Source organism: Malania oleifera, chromosome 7 (assembly GCF_029873635.1).
Source record: "Malania oleifera isolate guangnan ecotype guangnan chromosome 7, ASM2987363v1, whole genome shotgun sequence".
Lineage (NCBI taxonomy): Eukaryota > Viridiplantae > Streptophyta > Magnoliopsida > Santalales > Ximeniaceae > Malania > Malania oleifera.
The window spans coordinates 1293329-1302951 of NC_080423.1; positions in this window are offsets into that span (position 1 = coordinate 1293329).

A 9623-nucleotide genomic window follows, 5' to 3' on the forward strand; every position below is an offset into this window, starting at 1 on the left:
TCAAAGTTAAGGTAAGGGAAATATGCTATGGTAGGAGTTTTCATAATGTTATTAGAGATTTCATGGACATATATTTATACCAGTTTATTATATAGTATTTACAGAATATGAATTTAAATGTTTGGGTGGCCTAAGTAGATTTTCACGTGATGAAGAATTTATATAGTTTTTATAATGTATCATATTATACTGAATGCCCAGAGATTATACAGAGAAATTTACATGCATATACAGCTTTTATACGAATAGTTTCATGATACACATACACACACACACACACACACACACATATATATATACAGTTTTACTCAAATCAGTATATATATTACAGTTTTATACAGAACAGTATGTACAGTGTTATAGCATGTCATGTTTTCCTATTACCATAACATACAGAGTATATAGACAGAATATACAAATAGATATACAGAGGTAGCATCAAGATGCTACAGATACAGTATACGGAGATTACAATATTTACAGTACATAAAGATAACGTTGTGGCAATTTTGGGGAACATGATGAAAATAGTAAAATAGTATATATGTATATATATATAGTATCAGATCCCTGTGTAAAGATTACAGACAGATACAGTTACAGAGCGCGGTACCGTTGCTATATACAGATAAAGTGCAACCACATATTTTAGATAATATGTGGGTACCGTCTAACCGTGCTCGGAGTCGATCCAGCTCCCCAGTACGCCAGGTTGAGGGGGTCAGTTAGACGAGGTAGCAGCCAGTCCCGTGCTTAGGAGTGGATGCAGTTTGACCGGACTGAGGTAGTGTAGAGTATGATGACTTACCTGGAGGGCTAACCAGGTTAAGTCCCGCCTACGGGCTGCACAACCCTGTCATGAGGGGTCAAATCATGACGTACAGAGTCTCAGGGATAAAACCCAGTTATGTATATGTATATAGTTTTACAGTATATGAAAAGTATAGTATGGTATTATTAGTATGAAAAGTAGAAAATACAGACGATACAGTATATTTTAAATTATGAAAGAAAGATATGCTTTACAAATTATTTATTTCATTATAGTTCAGTTACTATTTAAAAGTACTCTTAACTTAGTTGCCACACACTAGTAATAGCATATTTCCACTTACAAAACATCGACTCACCCCATTAATTTAACATTTTTCAGGTGAGCTAGTTAGGTTAGCAGATTAGGCTCGCAGATAGAGAGAGTGTTGATTACCCTGGTTATAGGGTAAGTTTTTGACAGAGTTGTGTGTGTGTGTGTGTGTGTATATATATATATATATATATATATATATATATATATATATATTTTGGGTTGATGATGCTGGAGGAGTTTGTCTTGTATGGTTATGGTGAATATACACTGGATTTTGGTATTGTATAGTATATATATGTGAATGGTTGTATGATTTATGTTCTCGCTACTTAAGTATGAATAGAAAGCACATTTGTATACATAAGGTATTTCTTAGGCATCAAACATGGAATCAATGATCCTAATAGAAAACACATTTGTATCAAATAACCATTTTTATTATTTTATTATTATTCTGTTTTAATCATATATACATTTTTGGGGTTATTACATCCTCCTCTCCTTATAAAAATTTCATCCTTGAAATTTGCTAATTTAAAAAAATGAGTACTGTATTTGCGTTCTTGGTTTGAAAGATTTGGTTAAGTTTTATTATAGGACCAATTTGGTAGAATATTTGTCTGGGAAACTAAAGTGAGAATTGTTTGTTTAATAGGAGTTGAAGTGGAAGAACTCAAAAAAGGATTGAACGAAATATATATATATATATATATAATATCTCATAAAATACAATAAAATAAAACAAAAATGAAATAAAATCCGGCCTTTAGAGCCTTAGCTCGACATCAATATCTATTGAAATGCTAGTGGGGTCACTGTTGTCTGCTTGGTTTTTTTTTTTTTTCTTTTTTTTGCGGTGTTGACCTCTTGTAATATCACCGGTTTGGGTAAAAAAAAGGGAGAGAACATTCGTTTGTTCAATAAGGAAGGAAGTGTTGCTCTCTTCCCCTTATGGTGTAACGACCTACTTATCTAATCATTTATTAAAATATAATAAGTAAAATAGTCAACCCGAACCCGTGGGTAGCGGGGATACCTGTCATATACAGCGGAACTTAGGCAGTAGTAAATGTAATCACAAACACATAATCACAAAATACATAATACTAGAGTCAAGTATATCTCAAAATATTGTGTTTATATACAATCCCTCAAAATACCAAAAATACAACTAGGATCCCACACCAAAAAAACCTCCTGATCCTAGTACAAGTCTTACCCTCCTAGCGGGGTAACTCAATAAACTCAACGGCGGCCTCTATCCACCAGTCCTTCTGGGTTTCCTGAAAATCATTTAATGTTCGGGGTAAGACACTTCTCAGTAAGGAAAAATAAACTAAATACAACTGTGTGACAACATGAATATTTACTGATAATATAGATATACAATACATTTTCCATAACAGAAAACATTAATAATTTAGTAACTACATAAACGTATACCTTCATTATTTAATAAATCATACTAATCATAACTGTTTGGTATAACTAATAATACTGAAAACATACCCAGGATGAATAGTTAGCTGATGTCATGTATTACCCCCCATGATGGGTTGTGCAGCCCGAAGGCAAGACCCGACAATGGCTGGCCAACCACTGCCTAGTCAAGAATGTCCGTAAGTATGATGGACCCGCCACACTCTGGTTTGAACTATCAAGTTGAAGTCTACAACTTTACACTGAAAGCCACATCGACTATCTATCTCTCACTCCCTCGTGGGGTGGTTAGCATCAATCTGAACATAGATATTTTATCTATATAGTTATGGTACCGTGCTCCGGAAACTGAACTAAACTAACATTCTGGATCTGATAACGTATAATACATGATAATATAGCATTTAACATAAATGGATTGATAGCAATTTATATAATTTCATAAATATGGCCTCGCGCCGGACATTTTCATAAATATAGCCTCACGCTGAAATCATTTCATATGTACGGCCTTGCGCCGAAATCATATGTAAAACACAGTCTTGCGCCGGCTATCAATCACGACCTTGCACCGAATATCTCATACATATCATTCTGAAAATAAATCAATTATCGTGTATTATCAAAATCATAATGTACTGTATTATTGCATAATTCCTGAAAACATGTTTTACTCGTAAAATTTGCTATAATATAATACTTATCACGTAAAATAATGTTCATGACACACATTATTGAGTAAAATCATACATTTCATTCTAAAAATTACATTTCCTATATAACAGTAATATTTTCTCAAATATGTATTTTCTCAATAATATTCAAATATAACACATACTTTTCTAAAAATTAATTTGTTGATAAATAATGCTAATTTGTATGGAAAAATAATTGCTTTAGTTTATTCCCTTACCTGACAACTGAAAAGAAACCCCCTAAAATATCGGTCCTGCACTAGCAAGGTTTCCCGAGCAACACCCTGAAACCAACAACTCTCAACTCAAGGATGAATTTCAACGGAGTTCCACCGACGATCCGCTCCAACAGATATACAGAGAACTTCTTCAGGAGCATTGTGGTGGCTTCAGATCCTCAAACCGGCAAAAATCCGACTCGAAATTGAAGAAAGAAGGGAGGGGAACCAAAGGGAGGAGAGAGAGAAAGTTCTGCGCTGAAAATTAAGCTTAAAAATGAAGTTCGGGCTATTTATACACAGGCCCTCGTCGACGAGGTCAAGAGACAATTTGTCGACGAACCCTACCCTTTGTCGACGAAATTCGGAGTCACCCAAATATCCTCTGGGTATTTTCTCGTTGATAAAATATACCCTCGTCGACGAGACCCTATGTTATCCTCGTCGATGAATCCCCTTTATTCGTCGACAAGTTCTTGATTAAATTCCTCAGTTATTACTCCCAAAGTGTAATGTCGTTGACGAACGCTTTGCGTTTGTTAACGAAGTCTACTGTCTCCTTCTATTTCTGTTTCCATTTCCCTCCTTCTTTAATATTTAAATAACATTATTCTTCGGGTCATTACATGTGGCCTCTGATGGGGATGCTCATAACGAGCCATCCGTTGCCCGTACACAAGTCTTAACGCAAATTGGAGCTATCGACAATGTGTGTGTGTGTGTGAGAGAGAGAGAGAGAGAGAGAGAGAGAGAGAGAGAGAGAGAGAGAGAGAGAGAGAGAGAGAGAGAGAGAGATACTGTTGCATGAAAGTGGAGTCTCCATTTCCTACTATATAGGGAAATAATAACAAATTTGAAAAAAAATCCACAATATCCAATTAACTCCTTAATTCACTTTACCCCAACTAACAACCCTAAAACCAATTCCTCTCTCTCTCTCTCTCTCTCTCTCTCTCTCTCTCTCTCTCTCTCTCTCTCTCTCCATATTTTTTTTATATTTATTTAACAAATTGAACTAATAACCCTTTGTCTACCATTCTTAACCATGTTTGACAATTTATCACTTTCTTGATTCTTCCTAGTCCCTCCCAGTAAAACATGCAACCATATCCCTTTCCTAATTTTAAGATTTTGTTTGGTTTGTGAATAAAGTAAAGGTAGAAGAGGAATAAAAATAAAATTTTAAATAAAAAATATAATAAAATTAAGTGATAAATTTAATTCCATTTTTTTTCTATTACATTCTTGTTTTTCTTTACATATCAAAATTTTGTATTTGATATTAGTCATTCACCACATGGACACTGACCCAGAAATGGTGAAAGTTGAATTTCAATCCTTCAGCTACCAAACTACACAAGATAGGAATACTCTCTTGTGGCACGATTACAACGAATATCTCTAAAAATGAGATTAGAAAGAGTGGGTAAATGAAAGTTTTAATTATAACAAAAATTCTCCATCTACCACTAATTCTCTCACTCACTAATTCTTCTTTTCCTTTGAAAAAATTTTATGAAAAATAAAGGTTGAGAGATTCCTATTTATAGGAAAATTTTGGAGAAGAAAATAATTTGTAAAAGTGTGGGGAAATTGGTGAAATTATAATTTTTTTAAAATAAAGGAATGAGCAAGGAATTGGCATGGAAAGAGCAAGGAATGGGCATGGAATGAGCATGAGATGGGCTTGGAATGGGAGATATGAGATGAGGATGGTAGTACATGTGAGGAAAATGGGAGTGCATGCCGACACTCCTATTTAATTAAATTTTTTTTATTAATTTAATTAATTAATTCATTATTTTTTTAAATCATTATTATTGTTTTTTATTCTTGTCATTGTCATTATTTTTAAGCTCTATTTTAGTTTTTTTTTTTTTTTTATGAAAAATGAATTAAGTTCAAATTTCGAAAACTCATGTACAACTTCAAGACTCAAATGGGCCTTACATAACTCTAATAGTTCTCAAACGATTTTATTGGCCCTACACAGGTTCGGGACTCATGTGGACCTCACACGACTTCAGGACTCCTGTGGGCCCCGCATGGTCTTGTGGATCCCACATAGGATACCTATATTATTATTAATTTATTATATATTTTTATAAATAATGTTAGTCAAAACATTATTTTATGTATATGTACTTATTTATGTGTACAAATAGTGTCTACCCTATTTATTCTATGAAATTCCATTTTGATCAGGCCGACTTCGAGGGGGCGATTGAGCCACAATGGTCTCTGAGCACTCGCTAAGATAAGGTCTTTTTTAGGCATTAAACATTAAATCAATGATCCTAACAGAAAGCACATTCGTATCAAATAACCATTTTTATTATTTTATTATTATTCTGCTTTAATCATATATACATTTTTGGGGTCATTACATCCTTCTCGCCTTATAAAAATTTCGTCCTCAAAATTTGCTAATTTTAAAAAATGAATACTGTATTTGCATTCTTAGTTTGAAAAATTTGGCCAAATCTTATTATAAGACCAATTTGGCAGAATATTTTTTTGGGAGATTGAAGTGAGAATCATTGGTCTAATAGGGGTTGAAGTGGAAGAATTCAAAAAAGGATTGAACGACTATATATATATATATATATATATATATATATATATATATATATATATACATATCTCATAAAATACAATAAAATAAAATAAAAATGTAATAAAATCAGGCCTTTAGAGCCTTGACACAACGTCAACATCTATTGAAGTGCTAGCAGTGTCATTGCTGTCTGCCTGGGTTCTTTCTTGGCGGCGTTGACCTCTTGTAATGTCACTGGTTTGAGTCGAAAAAAGGGAGAGAACGCTCGTTTGTTTGGCAAGGAAGGAAGTGCTACCCTATTCCCCCTGTGGCCTCTGGTGGGGATGCTCGTAACGAGCCATCAATTGCTCGTACACAAGTCTCAATGCGAATTGGAGTTGTTGGCAATGGTGGAGTAGACCAACATTATCAAAAACCCTTAGTGTGGTAAATGTAGTATTGACATTGTAAGGGGTAGGGCTCATTGGAGTGATGTCAGTTGTAAGCTTCATAGATGGAATATTGTCGATAGGGATGGGGATACAAGTAGTTGAGAAAATGGCAGGGGCACTATAACGCCTCGACTCGCCACCTGGGGCCCGGGGTGCTACTTTAGTGATGTTTGTGTACCTAATACCATATTTAATATATAAAAGCAACAAAAATAAATGATACATTCTGTAAAATTTAATTAAATTTTAATTAATTTACTTAATTAGTTAATTAATTAATTATTTATTTTTTAAATCATTATTATTATTTTTATTGTTATCATCATTATTATTTTTAAGCTCTGTTTTAGTTTTTTTTTATAAAAAAAAATTAAGTTCAAATTTTGAAAACTCATATAGGTTCCACATGATCTTGTGGGCCCCACATAACTTTGAGACCCAAGTGAGTCCTATGTAACTCCAATAGTTCTCACATGGTTTTATGGACCCTACATAATTTTGGGACTCATGTGGGCCTCATACGGTCTTGTGGGTCCCGCATAGGATACCTATATTATTATTATTATTATATCATATATTTCTACAAGTTATGTCAGTAAAAATATTATTTTATGTATATGTACTTATTTACGTGCACAAACAATGTCTACTCTGTTTATCCTATGAAATTCCATTTTGACTAAACCGACCTCCAGAGAGCGACTGAGCTGCAATGGTCTCTGAGCACTTGCTAAGATAAGATCTTTCTTAAGTATCAAACATGGAATCAAGGATCTTAACAGAAAACATCTTCGTATCAAATGACCATTTTTATTATTTTATTATTATTCTACTTTAATCATATATACATTTTTAGGTTCATTACACCCAATCCCTTAATGCTTGGTTTCGCCAAGTTTAGTACTATAGTATATTTGTTCATTTTTCATTCCAACTCACAAGACGTACTCTTCCCTCTTTATACACAAAACAATAGGACTATCTTACTCTTACCATATGCTAATAGTATAATCATTTTCGGTGATTATGTATATGTTGATGGCATTACTCATCTTAAATGTTTTATAGTCATTATTTGAAGTTAAAGACCTTAACCTCTCAGTTATTCATTCGGTTTTGAGTGTATTTGTTTTCTTAACGCTTGTTGCCTATCTCAAGTAAGGTATGCTTCTAAGATACTTTCTATATTAAAGCTAGTTTAGTTGATAGCGAACTACTCTACTTCTTTTTTATAACCCAAATGTCAAGTTTACTCTACAAATAATGACACAACACGAGACAATGCTATGTACTTTTATTGCTAGTTTGTTAATTAGGAGCTTTTTAAAAAAAAAAAAAGACGACACCTCCATTTATTTATTAATATACCCTCACTTTTGGCATAAGAATACCATTGTTAATTAGGAGCTTGATATATCTCATGAGGACTTGATTTGATCTGATATTAACAATGCAGTTTACTATCATGTTAGCTAATCTCTTGTTGCGCCACCTGTGTACATTATGTTGTACCTTGTTCTGTGTATATTCTTTTGATACATGGAGGACATCTTATTATTTCATGGGGTCTTCATTTTTCATTTCACTTACAACTAGTGTTACTTGCATACTATGATACTAATTGGGTTGGTGATCTTGCTTATTATTTTTTTGGATTAGCAACAGTATCCTAGGCATTTTTTGCCCAAACTAATATGTTGCTTACGTCAACTGTGTCCACAGCCAATATGCAGGAGGTAAATCGCGAATGTGCAGCACAGGTGGTAGGAATCAAACCCGGACCACTAGGGTTACCAGCATGTTCTAAGGTTCGCCCCTACCACCAGGCCATATGCCCGAGGCAGTAAAAGAGGAAGAAACAAATGATTTTGTTTATATATATATATATATATATATATATATATATATATAGAGAGAGAGAGAGAGAGAGAGAGAGAGAGAGAGAGAGAGGCATGTGCAGAAAGGGGAAGCTTTTAATTAGTTAAGCACCAAATGCATTGAATGGTATAATTATTACTTTGAACAAAATCCACCATAGACAGTATGTATCACGCTTAAGCTTAGGATACCCATTTAATATATATAATTATAAAAAAGAAAAAGGCTAATGAGAATTAGGGTTTTGATTACCATAAACAAGGCCACTAAATGATCAATGTTTCTACATATTTAATACACCACTACTGTAATTGATTCCTTCCATCAATTTCTTACTGTAAAATGGCGGCTGCTGCATTTCTTTCTCTTTTTTTTTGGGTTTTTCTTTTTCTTTTGGTCTACAAGGAAATGATTTTGTGCAATCTCACTACATAAATATATAAATATATACTTATTTTTAGGGGAGGGGGTTTTGTTTAGAGGGATTAGAGATGAATTCATGGTTTTAGATGTTAGCCAACATTCTCTGCATGCAATGAAAGGTATTTGGACAGACCCAGTCTCTCTCTCTCTCTCTCTCTCTCTCTCTCTCTCTCTCTCTCTCTCTCTTCAAATTTACCTCCCCATCTTCCCCATTTAGAGAGAGAGAGAGAGCTTTGATGTATGCATATATATATATATGCTTTACCAAAGCTTCATTCGTACACATGTGGTAAATTTCCACTTTGGTAGGTCCAGTACTGCAAGAAGAAGCTATACATTCTGAGCTCCCATAGATCTCTGCGAAAATGATGTGATGAAATTCTAATTCTACTGCTTTCGGTGGTTTGGAACTCTAAAAATAGTACGAAAAGAAAAGGCAAATATCAAACAACTCATATTTTCATATTTGATTATCAAGAAAAGTAAGAAAGAGAATAAAAAATATACCAAATCTATGAACAAAAAATTGATTTTACACATCATATTTAGTTTTTTCTAATTTTCAGTTATAATAAAATAAATTTTTATTTTTTATAATATTTTATTTAGAAGGAAAACACAAGAAAGAGTACATTTTCTCCTTATTTTCCTTTCCTTTTCCTAAATAAAATTTTTAATCCAAACGGACCATAGGTAGACCGGTCATCATCTCGTTTTCTTCTCTTTGCTACTTCTTTAAAGTTTTTAGTAATCATCCTTTCTTTTTTTCCTTCTCTTTGCTACTTTAAAATTCTTACTCAGATTATGTTTATTCTCGGGTCCTCGCATGAGTGTTGGGCCCACTCTTGTGCTTATTCAAGACAGGACTGAAATATATGGAGTCCAAGAATTAAG